The sequence below is a fragment of the Chelonoidis abingdonii genome, chromosome 5 (assembly GCF_003597395.2).
Source record: "Chelonoidis abingdonii isolate Lonesome George chromosome 5, CheloAbing_2.0, whole genome shotgun sequence".
Lineage (NCBI taxonomy): Eukaryota > Metazoa > Chordata > Testudines > Testudinidae > Chelonoidis > Chelonoidis abingdonii.
In genome coordinates, this window is record NC_133773.1 from 144,533,864 (window position 1) to 144,549,746 (window position 15,883).

Below are 15,883 nucleotides of genomic sequence, written 5' to 3' on the forward strand. Positions count from 1 at the left end.
GTCAGGCTTGACAAAGCCCTGGCTGGGATGATTTAGTTGGGGATTGGTCCTGCTTTGAGCAGGGGGTTGGACTAGATACCTCCTGAGGTCCCTTCCAACCCTGATATTCTATGATTCTGTATATTGACCTGGCTACGTGGCTGATCTCTTGGGATTAGAGACCCCTATATGTGATGAAATTTGTTTTCAGTAACAACTTCTCAGAGAGTCCAGTGACCAAATGGTGAGACTAGGGCTGGAATGCCAAAGGAGACTGCATATCTGACTTCTTGTTAACCGGTGTGGTGAGACCGACATTGATTTTTGTTACTGTCTTGGTATAGCTAATGATAGAATAACCACTGCCCTATTTCCAAGCAGTCTGTCCTCAATTTGGTACTCTGAGCTGTGACCCACGGTGACGCCCTCCCTATGGGTGTGTACATGGGGCTCCAACCTTGGTTTGGGGCCTCTAGGTGCTGCCATAATTTCAACAATCGAGAGGTGGGGTAGACTGTGAAATCTGGTGAGATTTTAATTGTGAGTGCAGTCAAACCCTGTACAGAATGTTGGATTGAAACCCAAAGTGTGTTATGAACACAGATGACACCTCACAAGCCTGCTGTGCAATGGGGAGACTTTGCAATAAACTGGCTAATGTGTATGTGACACTGCTGTCCTCTAGTGGATGGAATCAGAAGGGCTCAGCTGTGTGTCATAGGCCCTGTACTGCTAACTGCAATCCTCCTTCAGCTCAAGCCATCATTTACTTTGATTTGTATGATGCTGGTCATAACCTCCGTGGCGGAGTCCTGTTGTTTTGGCAGCAGGAGGTTCCATGTTCCATCTCTGCTGGAGCAGTTAAGTTCCCTGTGTCCATGGAGAGCGATGGAATCATGAAATCCTAGACAGCAACAGATGTGATAGGCATACTATCATGCCACCATTTTGCATATGGGGAAACTGAGGCACAGGGAGACTGGCCAGGGATTAGAACCTTGGCGTTTCCGTTGCCCTGGCCTGTGGTGTGTGCAATATCCCACACCGTTTGCCACTGCTGACATCATCAATGACTGTGTTAGCTCCCGGGTTTCCATTATTTTTCAGGACCATAGAAAATCACAGGGGGAGAGGTGGACTGAGCAGACAGGGAGAGATCCATGGGGTGAGCTCTAAAGGGTTTTTATTGAGAGATTTTAGGGGTGATCTTCACTGGAGCAGAGAAAATGCAGCGAGCTTCGGATGTGTCTATTAATAACCCTTCCCTCCCCTCTCAGAGCAATCTCCCAGGGCCCCTCTGAGACCCGCTCTGCAACTTAGGTCTGTTATGGGCTCTGCAAGAGAATGAACCATGATGCGGAGAGGGCATGCTCAAATGGGCAGGATGCACTGCCTGGTCAGGGTCGAAGGGCTCTGGGCTCTGGGCTGGAGAGAGACCTGGCTATGAGGGGGTGGTTGGGAGGATGGGGGTGCAGATGATATATGGGATCAGGTTGGAGAAGCATCAGCGAGGTCCCCGCTTGCAGCAGCCAGAAGTGGAGTCCTGAGCTGGAGTTTGCTGCTGAGATGTAGGTTGGGGAGCCTGGATTTGGCCTTACAGGGACTTTTCCTTCCAGGTTGGGGACCCTCCTTTGGAACGTTTGGAAGCCAGGCTGTGTCTTTGGCTCCTGCGTTGTCCTTGGAAAGAGCAGGAGAGAGGCTGCTGGGCTGAAGGTATGTGATGGGGAACAGGACGGAGGGTGATGGTGAGTGCAGAGAGGGGACCGAGGGGCCAGTAGAACCCCACTCTGCAAAAGGGCCCATCTCCTCTTCAGGATCTCTGAACAAAGGGCCCGTTCAGCTGGAGCCAGCTCCTGCCCTGGGATATGTGGGCTTCAGCTCCTGTTGACGGGAGTGGTAGTTGGACCTGGGGGTTAGGAGAGCTGTCTAGGGCCCTGTAGCGAGGTGGCCAGCCCGCTCCTGCCCAGAGGAGTTAAACCAGCCCCGGAGAGGGCTGCGGCTTGGAAAAGCCAGGCTGATTGGGGGAAGCAGCCACAGGTGAGGCCATGCCCCAGTCAGGCCAGGGCTGGCCCTGTAAGAGGGCTGAGGGCCAGAGGCAAAGAGAGTCTCTCTCTATCTGCATGAGAGAGAAGGACCTGGCTGCCTGGGAAGCTGAGGAAGATGCCTGAAGTGGAGCGGTGCTGGGGAAGGGCAGAGGGAGCTGGGGAGCTCCGGCCTAGCAAAGCCGAGTTAATGGCCCACAAAGGGTACTGGGGCTGCAGAGCGGCAGCCCAAGAATAGGCAGAGGCAGCTGGTCCGACCCACCCCCCACCACTGATGGTGAGTGGTTTACAGGCTGCCATCTGGCCCAGGGAGCGGGGGCTAGCTGGTGACTGGCAGTAGCTACTGAGGTAAGGTGAGGATAGAGGGTTGGGGGTTCCCCAGCATGGGGAGACCCAGAGTAAGGGGGTACTGCAGTGGGCAGAACCCCTGGCAAAGGGCACCGGGATCTGGGAGGGACATGGGGCCAGTGGCAGGCGCTCCGAGCAGGAAAAAAGCTAATTCTTAGGATGACCAGCAGGAGGTGCCATGCTGGTGAGTCATCCCCCGCCACAGGCCCCATGGGAAGATTTTTTTGGGCATAGATAAACCTTGGGGGTGCTCCAACTGAAGAGTGAAGGGGTGGCTTCTGGGCAGGAGAGTCCTGTCTGCAGCTCGTCCATAATACTAATGCTAATTAATGATATAAATACTTTGCACCTGCATCCCGCTTCCTCCTGAGAGCTCAAAGCTCCGTGCTGGTGTGGCTGAGTGTCGCTGGGCACAGAGAAGCCCACAAAGGAGAAATGATTTTTGTTCACTATGGACCGGTCTGGCCCATGGGGCATCCCAGTATAATGACCAACGTGCCCCCACCTGGGTCATCAGTGGGGTTTGGACTGGAGACCTGCAGTCCTGACTGCCACAGCATAAGTGAAAGGAGCAGCTCCATTAACCTGTGCCAGTAGTAGGCTGTTGTCCTGTGATCTACAAGCTGCTAGAGGGGGATCTGACAGATCTTCTGCCAGCGTATTATAGCAGCAGCTCACCTAACAGCAGATGTTGGACCTGGCATGCTCAGCAGCAAAATGAGTTAAGCATTGGGATAAAATGAAGATGGGGGCCTTGCCATCGCCCTGAGCTTTGCCCGTGACAACGACCCTGAGTGATTCCCCAGTGATCTCTGGAACATACAGGAGACTTTCCTGTCTTTACTGGCTGCAGGACAGACCGAGGGCCAGTTTTCAGGGGTACACAGGACAGAGTCCCTGATGCAGGGAGGGCTGTCAATGTGCTGCCACAGCTGCTATCAGTTTAGAGATGTGCCTTCCCTTCTGAGCCCAAATCCTTCTGTCTCTTTTACCATCACCCCCCTCCAGCTCTAACGACCATGGTCCTGCGCTTGCTCAGCTGGCAGGATTCTGGGGCCTAACCCTCCGTCCGAGACCATGAAGGGCGGGCCAGGGAGGTGGGATACAAGATGGGAAGGAATTAGGAGGAGATGGTGTCTAGCGAGGATGGGGCATGGGGGGAGGGTGACAGACTGAGAGATGGAGGCCAAATCCAAATACCCCCCAAAGCCAGGCAAGTTTGTATCTGGATCCGTATTGGGGGCCAGAACCATCGCACTGGGTTAGAGTGCTCCTGGGCTTTGGATGCAGACGGATGAGGCTCTCGGGTCCATATCTGCTTAACGTGGCCCAAGCCAGCTCTGGCATTCACCGCTCCACCTGAGGCCGGCGCTAGACCATCCCCCGACCTGAGACTCACATCAGCCCTCCAAAGCGGGCGTTGGGGGTGTGTCGGTTTGGTGCGAGTGGGTGGATTTCACCCCTGGGTGGTCAACCCTTTGTGAAGGGGTGGCAGGAAGGGAGGTGAGGAGCACGTGCAGGATCACCGGGGTGAAAGGAATGGCGCAGTCCCAGTGGGTAGAGCACAAGAGGAGAAGCTGGAATGGGATAAAGAACTGGAGAATGGGGTGCAGCTGTGGGAAGCCTGGTCGCAGTGAGGTGGAGCAGCTCCCACTCCCTTCCATGTCCCCATTTCCTGCCCCGGCTCTGGGTCTGTCTCACCCCTGGAAAAGCCGGAAGGAGGCAGTTGAGCGAAGGACATGGGGTTCTGGGGCAGACCGCAGTGAGGAGGGAGATGGGCAGGGAAAGTCACAGGGCTGGGGTAGAGAGGAGCTGTTCAGGAGGACCAAGGAGCTTGAGAGGTGAGGAGGGTCTGTGGCACTCAGCTCTCCAGAGTAAAGGAGGAGCTGCACAGACCTAGTGGGTGGACACTGTCATCCTTGCTGCAAGAGGAGGATGATTTGGCGATTAGGACGTGGGAGCCCTGGCGTCTAGTCCCTGGGTGACCGTGAGCAAGTCCCTTAATGTGTTTGTGCCTCAGTTTCCCCTCAGTACAATGGGGATAATAGCAGGGCTCTGCCCCCCAGAAGTGTGGTGAGGATAAATACTTCAATGACTAGACGGCGCTGTGGTCATGGGATCTGCAGATAGCTATTTGCAAGACAGCTGGGTTTCCTAAATAGGTTCGTGTCATTGCTTAGCCCCATCCCAGCTGGGATCCACTCTTGGTTAGAACTTGTAGACTTGCAATAACTCTACCGATTTCCATGTAGCCGCTCCAGCATCACTGGCGTGGGACTCGCCCGCCAGCTTCAAGGTCCTTTACAAGGCTTGGATGGTTCAGTCGGCGAGGCTGGGAAATCTTGTTATCCCCATTTAGCAGGTGGGGAAACTGAGGCACAGAGCAGGGAAGCACCTTGACAAAGGTCACACAGCGAGTCAATTCGGTGAGGGAAACGGGCTTGAACTCAGAAGTTCCTGATTTCTAGTCTACTGCTCAGACATTTAGGCTATTTGCTTGATGTAGTTTACAGAGGCCACTACTGGATTTGGTCTCAGATTTTACCCTCTTCAGGATGCAATTTCCTTACCTCTTCAGTAGATTTTTTTCATCTAGAAAATTTAAGAAAATGTGGTGTGGGAGGGGGGAGGGGGGAACCCTGGGATAGATGGAAACCTTCATTCTGGACTTCTGGCTGAAAAAGACAAGGATTCCAATCACAGTGATCAGCTGATCACAGACGGGGAATGGGTGTTAGTGAATTTGATTGTTAATAACACCCCGTGGTGCATCACTGCACTAGAATGAGCTTCCTCAACTGAGGGTACAAGCAGAGACTTGAATATCCCATAGGCCAGTGGTTCTTAACCAGGGGTATGTGTCCCCTGGGGGTACGCAGAGCAGAGATCTTCCAGGGGGTACATCAGCTCATCTGGAGATTTGCCTAGTTTTACATCAGGCTACATAAACAGCACTAGTGAAGTCAGTACAAACTAAAATTTCATACAATAACTTGTTCATACTGATTTATTTTAGAATTAGATGGTAAAAATGAGAAAGTAAAAGCAATTTTTCAGTACTTGTGTGGCTGGGAACTATTGTGTTTTTATGTCTGATTTTGCAAGCAAGCAGTTTTTAAGTGAGGTGAAATATGGGGCCGCGCAAGACAAATCAGATTCCTGAAAGGGGATACGGTCGTCTGGAAAGGTTGAGAGCCACTGCCCTAGGCAACAGTCATCTGTCAGATCCATCTGTCCATCCCCATTGCCAGGCTATTTTTTACTTCTGCTATTCTAAGTATGCTAGCCCACTGCTGCACAGGAAAGAAACAGCGTGTGAAGGGTTAAGTCCGCAACCTCTTTAGAGGGAGGGGGGTGTGTGTGTGTCTGTGTGTGTATGTGTGGTGGGGAGTACAGTTGCCAGAGCGCATCACCTCATTAACTCACTGAGCAATCTGGCACCAGCATGTCTGTCCGGTTTAGCCTCAGCAGTTGGATGGGGCGGAGTGTATGTGTGGGGGGATGACTAGAAGGAACTTCTGCCTTTGTCTGAAGTTGTGGCAAAGTTTCAGAGGAGCTCACAGGGCATTGCCGAGAGGGGCTGGGAGCTGCTCAGGGTGAGTACTTGTCTGTCTATTGGTTCTTGTGAGAAGTTGGAGTGGGGAACAGTCCTGGAGCCCCAATATCATCTCATAGACTGGGCAGGGCAGGAGGATGCTATTTCCATTACAGACTCTGTATCACCCCCAGCACGGTGAGAATGGGGTTTTCTGGAACATGGCATTTACCAGACAGGTTGTTCTGGAGGGCGCATTCAGGGGAATCACCCCATCTCTGGATTTTCCTACCCCCATCTCTGCCAAAGCTGTCTTCATTCTAGGGCTCAGAGGATACTCCCGAATAGCAAACCTTTGCAACGGATTGATTTGTGTAAGGTGTGGGGTATTTTCAAACAGCTTTCCTTGGGGAAAGATCTTCAAGCCCCCATCCCATTCACTCCCCCAAATGGAATTCTTATCTCAATTTCAGATCACACAAGCTGCTATCCTTACGCTATGGCGTATTTTTTCCGGAATCAAATCCAGCAATTGCCTGTGGTAGAAGTTTGCTTGCTGTAGGACTGCCTCTTCCCCTAGCTGTGGAGAGAAGAAATCAGTGTGGTTTCTGTGGGAAAATAGATTCCCCATTCCCTTCCTGTGCTCTCTCTGCAGCGCGCCGAGACATGGGGTTCACTGCTCGCTAGTGAGGGATCACACGGGGCAGCCCCTTTGTTAAAATATTGGCAGTGCGTTGCTGGGGATTTGTAATTAAGGTTCGCGCCTCCCATCCCCAAAGAGCCTGTTGTACCAGAGATGATAATGTAAAGAATTGTAGCCGGGCTAAGATGCTGAAGGTAGATCGAGAGACAGATGCAGATAATATAGACATAGAGATTGGTAAATAGATCCTACATCTGTCGGAGCCAAACCTCAGGAAGCAAATAATTTACATTCGGAAATAACACAGCTTGACTCACACCCTTAAATTGATCAATTTCGATCGTCGTAGGCCATTGTTCTTGGGTAATTCCACTGCTCGAGAAAGTCGCCATTTCATTAACAAAGAGGAAGCCAAAATACTGAAGAAGAGGGAAAGACTTTCTCGGATAATTCCAGGGGGATTTGCCCGACGCTGTGTTGCTGGGACGTTGCGAGCGGCACTACCCAGCCCAGAGAGATGGCGACCTGGATCCTGCTGGCTGGTGGGATAGCAAGGACACTAGCAGCAGGCTGATTGGATCAGCATGGAAGGCAGGCCCTGCTTATGGCATGTGTTGATCATAAAATAAATCAGGAATGGAAGGGGGCGTGTAGGCCCAACCGTGGGATTTGATTTGATTTTACTGTACAATAAATTCTAGTGCAAATGTAAAAAGTTCCTCTTGGGAGGATGGAAATTTCTGGGCATCTGGATCAGCCCAGCCCCCAGGGGAATCTATTGTCCTGAGAGATTGATCTGTTTGGAGGTGGAGGGTCAGGCTGGGCTTTTGAAGGTGGGCACAGAGACGGAATTGACTCCCCACTAGGGGAATCAAGAGGTTCCCAGCAAGGCACAGGGCCCCATTAAGGATGGTGTCAGCTGGCAATGGAAGGGTGCTGGCCTGCTTTTTAGCTAAAGGGCTGCAGGTTTGAACAGGGTGAGGAAAGGAGAATGTACCAGAATGAGGGGGACAATCCTGCCTTGTCTGGACCTGTGGTGGGGATGGTGCTAAACTGGTCAAGATAGTTAAGACCAAAGCAGACTGTGAAGAACTTCAAAAAGATCTCACAAAACTAAGTGATTGGGCAACAAAATGGCAAATGAAATTTAATGTGGATAAATGTAAAAGTAATGCACAGTGGGAAAAATAAACCCCAACTATAACATATAATATGATGGGAGCTAATTAGCAACAACGAGTCAGGAAAAGATCTTTGATCATCGTGGATTAGTTCTCTTTGATGAATTCCGAGCAGTGGTGCAGAGGCGTCAATAAGCAAAGGATGTTTAGGAATAATAAAAGGGATAGAGAATAAGACTTGAGAATATATTTTGCCCTTGATATCAATGATGGTACAACCGCACATCTCAATACTGCGTACAGATAGTGGTCTACTCATTTCTCAAAAAAGAATATAACTGGCATGAAAAGGTTCAGAAAAGGTGCAACTAAAATGATTGGAGGTTTGGAGAGGGTCCATATGAGGCACAGATTAAAGAGGTCAGGATCTTCAGCTTGGAAAAGAGAAGACTAGGGGGATATGATAGAGGTCTATAAAATCATGAGTGGTGTGGAGAAGTGAATAAGGAAAGTTATTTTACTATTCCCATAATCAAGAACTAGGGGTCACCAAATGAAATTAATAGGCAGCAGGTTTAAAACAAATAAAAGGAAGTTCTTCTTCACGCAGCGCACAGTCAACTTGTGGAACTCCTTACCTGAGGAGGTTGTGAAGGCTGGGACTATAACAGCGTTTAAAAGAGAACTGGATAAATTCACGGAGGTTAAGTCCATTAATGCTATTAGCCAGGCTGGGTAAGGAATGGTGTCCCTAGCCTCTGTTTGTCAGAGGACGGAGATCTATGGCAGGAGAGAGATCACTTGATCATTGTCTGTTAGGTTCAGTCCTGCTGGGGCGTCTGGTATTGGCCAGTGTTGATAGACAGGATACTGAGCTAGATGGACCTTTGGTCTGACCCGTACGGCCGTTCTTATGTTCTTATGACTAGCAGGCACCAGATCCTGGATCAGAACCAGGGTCAGACTCTGGGGTGATTGTGACTGGGCTCGGATCTGGATCAGGCTGTCTCGGGAGTGAGCAGGTCTCCGTTACTGTGATTCTGGGATAATATATTGGGAGGTTTCCAGAACAGGTGCCTGAGGGGAACAGATTTTGCATTGAACTGGTGGAATATGTGCAGAAGAGTTCAGGGTGGATCGTGCCTGGAATCCCAGCTCTGAGCAGACCTGAACTGCAGACCCAGACCTGCCCAGTGGGCTTATCTCTGACCTGAACTGACCCATGCTACCGCTGCTCAGGGTCTTGTGGATCAGGGAACAGGGCTTCTCCATGGCTTAGTTAGGAAGGGCTCTATGGGATGTAATCCTGCCATTGTCAGGCCTGGACCTAAGACTGTCCCTGAACACTGAGCAGAAGTGCCCCCGTAGGCAGCAATCCCACAGGCTTTCACCCCTGCTCACGTGCGGCTGCAGCCCATCTCCTCCTCACTCTTCAGCATGGGTAAAAGCCTTGTGCTTGCCAGCACAGGAAAAGCACTGGGCTAAGTGAGCTTCCAGGAATGTGGAGGTACAGCTCTCGATCTCTCTACTGATCCCAGTGGGCAGTGAGGTGGTGTGAAAAGCCCTGAACAGCTGCAGGCTGTCAAACAGTGCAGGCTGTGATCCTGGCTAGGGCAGCTTTTCACTATTGCACGGAGAGTCCAGAATTCACCCAAAGGACTATGGTCTCTTTCTTTGTCATTTGCTGAATGGCATCCCCAGAGGTGGCTGCCTCTCTGCAGTGGTTAGCTGGGCCTTCCCTCCAGGTTATAAAGCACTTTAGGATCCTTCCGCGATGCTACGGGAGCATGGTGTTTGATGATTCAGCCAGTGCTCAGTGCTGTAGAGATAAAGGAGGGGCCAGGACTGTAGGGCAGGATACTGCTGAGGGCCGAAGCCAATGAGAGTTGAGGTCCCACAGCTGGAGTTGGGACAAATTTTTCAACTGAAACCTTCCTCTTTTATTTTTTTTTTTTCAAAAATAAATAAATACAGATTTGGCAAACCCAAAACATTCCGCAAATTTGTGTTGTTTTCTTGGAGTCATTGTGGATAGTTCTCTGTAAACATCCTCTCAATCAAAAGAGCTAAGAGAATGCTGGGAATCATTAAGAAAGGGACAGATAATAAGACAGAAAATGTCATATTACCCCTATATAAATCCATGGTACCCCCACATCTGGAATACCACGTGCAGATCTGGTCACCCCATCTCAAAAAAGTTATATTGGAATAGGAAAAGGTTCAGAAAAGGGCAACAAAAATGATTAGGGGTATGGAACGGCTTCCGTATGAGGAGAGATTATAAGACTGGGACTTTTCAGCTTGGAAAAGAGGCGACTAAGGGGGAATATGATAGAGGTCTATAAAATCATGACTGGGGTGGAGAAGGTGCATAAGGAAGTGTTATTTACTCCTTCACATAACACAAGAACTAGGGATCACTAGATGAAATTAATAGGCAGCAAAACAAACAAAAAGGAAGTATTTTTTCACACAAAGTACTGTCAACCTGTGGAACTCCTTGCCAGAGGATGTTGTGAAGGCCAAGACTATAACAGGAGTCAAAAAATTCATGGCCGATAGGTTCATCAATGGCTGCTAGCCAGGATGGGCAGGGGTGGTGTCCCTAGCCTCTGTTTGCCAGAAGCTGGGAATGGCCAACAGGGGATGGATCACTTGATGATTCCTTGTTCTGTTCATTCCCTCTGGGGCACCTGGCATTGGCCACTGTTGGAAGACAGGATACTGGGCTAGATGGACCTTTGGTCTGACTCAATCTGGCTGTTATATTTATCAAATTTTTTTTGGTCAGAAAAAAATCCTAAAAATATCTGAAAAACTGAAAATATTTTAATTTTTTAAATAGAAATAATGTTTTGTTTTGAAGTTGCCTTTAATTAAAAAAAGTTTTAAAAAGTGTTCAAAATCAAACTGGAAAGGTTTTATTGGCGGCAGGGGGAAGCGTTGTCTGGCCTGTGGTGTGCAGGTCAGATAGATGATTGATTACCCTTCTTGCCTAGAATCTCTGAATTTGGGGTTGAATGAAATGTTTTGTTTGACCCAAAATGCTTTTTTTTAAAAAACTGTTTGATTTGCAAAAAGCTTGTTCTGGTGTGACTCCAAAATATTTTTTTTCTGAACATTGGGAATGGCCAGCAGAGAGCAAAATCTGTTCTGCACTGAGCTCTACCCACGGCAGCTGCTGGCGACAATCAGCACCTTGCAGAATCAGGTGTGAAGCAGAGACATAAAAGCATATGCATGGACAGGGCCCAGGGTCGAGGAGATGTATGAAGCATTTCTTGGTGGCAAGGCGTTCACGTGAGAAGCATGTTTGAAGGCAGAGAGGCTGGAAGTGTGGGGGTTCTGGGCACCTGGGCAGCAAGGAAAGGGGGCGCAGAATGGAACTGAAAGGGATGGTTTGGCCACCTGCCTTGGGCAGAGCAAAGGTGTAGACGGGGCAAGCTGAGCATGAAGAGTTTGAGGGATGCCAGCATTGGGATCTCATGTGGCGATAGGTTGGAATGTAATAGACCCTTTTACCGATCTGTGGTATTGTCTGGCCCCGATCACTGTAGGATCTGAGCCTTTCACACTCTTTGATACATTTACCCTCACCCAGCCCCCCTGAGAGGGAGGTCCATCATCCCCATGTTACACGTGGGGAAACTGAGGCACAGAGCAGTTAAGTGACTTGCCCAAGGTCACACGGGGGGGCATTTGTGTCAGAGCAGGGAATAGAACCTGGGGATTCATCAGTTGCTATTTGCAGGGACTCGGACCTGTTCCAATTGACCCTGGCAGCCGAACATCCATAGAGGCAGGGTGGGGCCCTGGATCTGTTTGTTATTTGTCTGATATTGAACAACAAACAGGAAATGTCCCTTATTCACAAAAATAAATAAATAATCTCTCATTGGGTCCTGCTAGAGCCTTGGCTGGAGACTATGGGAGTCAACGGGAACCCTTCTACCAGCTTCAATTGGCTTTGGAGCTGTGTATGGGTGCTAGGATCCATCCCCTCCCCCATGCTGCCTAGCTAGTCTCTTTCTCCCTGATTATTTCAATGGCCTTGGGGCACTGTCAGTTTGGAGCGTTCCTGGGAGGCGTGCTGGTCTGAGGAGGAAGCAGCTGTCCCATGTAACCCTGGGCAGCAGGAGGTCACTCGTTAGTGCAGTTAATGTTCATAAAGGGTTTCAGGTCACCTCAGTGGTCTTCATAGAATCGTAGGACTGGAAGGGACCTCGAGAGGTCATCTAGTGGCGTCCCCTGTACTCATGGCAGAACTAACTATTATCTAGACCATCCCTAACAGGTGTTTGTCTAACCTGCTCTTTAACATCTCCACTGAGGGAGATTCCACAACCTCCCTAGGCAATTTATTCCAGTGCTTAACCACCCTGACAGGAAGTGTTTCCTAATGTCCAACCTAAACCTCCATGGCTGCAATTTAAGCCCATTGCTTCTTGTGCTCCCTCAGAGGTTAAGGAGAGCAAGTTTTCTCCCTCCTCCATGTAACAACCTTTAATGTACTTGACAACTGTTATCATGACCTCTCAGTCTTCTCTTCTCCAGACTAAACAAACCCAGTTTTTTCAATCTTCCCTCCTAGGTCACATTTTCTAGACCTTTCATCATTTTTGTTGCTGTTCTCTGGACTTTCTCCAATTTGTCCACATCTTTGTCCTTATTGAATTTCATCCTATTTACTTCAGACCATTTCTCCAGATCATTTTGAATTTTAATCCTATCCTCCAAAGTACTTGCAACCCCTCCCAGCTTAGTATCATCCACAAACTTTAGAAGTGTGTATTCTATGCCATTATCTAAATCACTGATGAATGTATTGAACAGAACGGGTCTCAGGGCTGATCCTTGTGGGACCTCACTATGAATAGGGTGACCAGACAGTGAGTGTGAAAAATCAGGACAGGGGATGGGGGGTAAAAGGAGCCTATGTAAGAAAAACACCCCCAAATCTGGTCACCCTTACTATGAACCACTGATAACTACTCTCTGGGAAGTTTTCCAACCAGCCTCATCTGCTTTGGGCCGCTCGAATCCTTCTGGCATACCACTCAGGATCACTAATGACAATTTACTGTTGTTAGTGCATCAGGGCTGCCATCACGCATACGCCCCCAGGGATCTGCTCACACACGCAGATCCACTCACACTTATCCCTTCTAGATACGCTTATTCAAACGCACTTGGCACACTGTGCTTATGTGTGTGTGACAGAGACACAATCATGTGAGCAAGCACAGATACACCAGATACAGACACGTACAGGGAGTCAGTCACCCAGGCACACACCGTGAAACACAATCACACACACACACACACACACACAAATACACTCACTCTTACAAACTCAGCTCCAGATTCAGCAGGACATGCTAAGCCACACAGCTTGTTGCCAAAGTATTAATGAAGTGGGACGTTTTGGAAGACTGGAAGTTTTCTGTTGGATGGACGCAAGCCAAAAAGTTAGTCCCAGGATCCAAACAAGCTCAGGATGTTCAGAACACCAGGGGGCGGGAGGGGATTGGTATGGCCCATTATTAAACCTATGGAGTCAATTTCAAAATTCATTGTTGCCAACTGATTTTATCACAATCTCAAGATAGTTACTCTTTCTTTTAAAGCTCCAGCTCCTGGAGTCATGTTATGTAAAAACCTCAGCTTTCATTTTTAAAAGTTTCTAGCCCTCTTGGTTGCAGAAAAAAGCTGAGAAATGGGATGCCTAGAGACTCAAAACCCCAGAAGGTAAATAAAAAGAACCTCACCTTTATGTTTTTGAAAATCCCATGATTTTTAAGGCAATCTTTTGATTTTTGGGAAGCCTGACTCAGGCCTTTTAAATTCTTGGGGTTTGTAATATGGAAAATGTGGATCTAGATTGGGATGGGGAGTTGGGTTTCAAATACCTCCTACTTTGGGAGGGCTACAATTCGCCTCCCAAATAGAATTTTTTTCAGCCAAAACTTTTCCATCTGAAAATGGAGATTTGGGTTGACTGAAACATTTCATGAATCAAATTCACTGGATTGTTTTGGTCAGGAAAAGAAGAAAAACCTTCAGAAAACTCCCAAAATATTTTGATTTTTTTTTAATCAAAATGACTTAGTTTCAAAAAAGGGTTTAGAAAACCCTCCGACATAAAATGAAATGTTACATTCAGCCCAAAACAATTTCACTCCAATTTTTCGGTTTGCCAAAAAAATTGAAAAATGTTCATTTTGGGTTGACCTGCGGTGATTCTTTTTTTTTTTTATTTTTTTTTTATTTTTTTTTTTTTACTGTTGTTGTTTTTCAGTGCAGCCAGCAAATGGACGAATGGATTAGTCTCACAGCTCTACTCTTAAACCCATATTTAGGCACATTCTTTAATGGTCTAGTTTTGAAAAGTCCTGGACACCTGCTGACCCCAGTGAAGTCAATGGGAGTTGCTGTGCTTAGCACCTTTGAAAACTCAGCTACTCATTTAGGTGCCTAAATATGGGTTTATGAGCCTAATTTTAGACTCCTGATCTTTAAAATCTTGGCCATGGCACTTTGCAAATATCATCCAGTTAGGGGTTCCCCCAACCCATGACGCAGAAACCTGTCATTATGTTCCTTTTGGCAGGGAGGTAAACGGAGGTTTGGAGAGTTTGAGGAACTTCTCTGAGATGTGCGGTGACCCACTGGACTAGATGTACAACTGGAAGCTAGGAGATGAGGGTTCTTATCTTAGTTCTAGTTATGTCAACGCACTGAAGTTTGGATAGGGAAGCATTTCCCCGATGAGACTTCAAGAACCAGGTGCTCAGCTACCGTGGTGGCAGGTGCCTAAAATAATAGAACTGAACAGAGTAGAATAGAAAATAAAGGCTCATACAGGGTTTCCTTGAGCATGAGTTTTCCTCCTGATTACACTCTAAAGTAATCACTGTTTCACCCTCTCTTATCTATCATAACGTTGGCCAATATGACGGTAATTTTGTTCTTCATTTTCCTATCTTCTCCCTTTTCAGGGACTCTGCAAAGATGAAAGCTGGGTGAACTCTGAGGCGTCAGTACCTCTTTAAGAGCAAGGCATGATGGGGAAACCCTGCAAGGCATAAAAGGGAGAGAAGGGAGTTGTGGGCTAGTTAGAGGAATTAATTTCGGTTAGGGCTTATCTACACTATGGCACTGTAGTTATGCGCTGGATCACCATAAGATAGACGCTTTCTACAGCAACAGAAGGGGCTTTTCACCTGTCTTAATGTAGTCCACCTCCCCGAGCAGCGGGAGCTAGGTCAATGAAAGCATTCTTCTGTCGACGTAGCTGCAGCTACACTGGGAGTTAGGTCAGCAAAGTTATGAGAAACTGCAGAACTGGAATTAATTTGCAAACTGGACACCATTAAATTAGGCTTGAATAAAGACTGGGAGTGGATGGGTCATTACACAAAGTAAAAACTATTTACTCATGCTAATTTTTCCCCTACTGTTACTCACATCTTCTTATCAACTGTTGGAAATGGGCCATCTTGATTATCACTACAGAAATTTTTTTTTCTCCTGCTGATAATAGCGCACCTTAATTGATTAGTCTCGTTAGAGTGGGTATGGCAACACCCATTTTTTCATGTTCTCCGTGTATGTATATCTTCCTACTGTATTTTCCACTGGATGCATCCAATGAAGTGGGCTGTAGCCCACAGAAGCTTATGCCCAAATAAATTTATTAGTCTCTAAGGTACCACAAAGACTCCTCACTCTTTTTATCTTTTAAGAGTAGACCAGGCTTAAATGTAAGCGGGTTTTTTTGTGCCTTTGGTGGTATTTTATTTATTTAATCAGTGTTAACTGAAATGTTTTGCATGAGAAGTTGTCTTGGAAAACATGATTTTGCCAGCATTGAAAACTGCCAATTAACTTTGTTAAAATTTTCCTGTTCGGGTAATCAGAAAGAAGAATGTTGTGAGTTGTCAGGTCATGTCATTTTGATGAAACATGTCAACTTTTTCTAGTTAGACCTTTCTACTGCATAGAATTTTTCATTTGGCAAAAGAACCGCATTGTATTTTGACTCTCTGTAAAATCTCGATATTCCAGTGTTGCGTGACGACTCGGAACAGAAAGGTACAGTGAAGTGTCAACATTTCCCACCCACGGAAAATCCCAGCCAGGTGTGGACATCTGAGGATCCTGCCAACCCTGTCCCTGGAAAATAGGGCAGAAAAATGTTCTTCGAACCCCA

At 47.7% G+C, this 15,883-nt stretch overlaps 1 long non-coding RNA gene across 1 annotated transcript in view; it reads left to right on the forward strand.

Annotated features, from left to right (window-relative positions):
• The window catches only part of LOC116814676 (uncharacterized), a 34,608-nt gene extending 19,006 nt beyond the window's left edge, over nucleotides 1-15,602 (forward strand). Inside the window, exons 2-3 of the long non-coding RNA XR_004371307.2 lie at nucleotides 1,596-1,692; nucleotides 14,670-15,602. This is a non-coding gene — a long non-coding RNA (uncharacterized LOC116814676). The remainder of the gene's footprint in view (nucleotides 1-1,595; nucleotides 1,693-14,669) is intronic.
• Nucleotides 15,603-15,883: the final 281 nt, after the last annotated feature.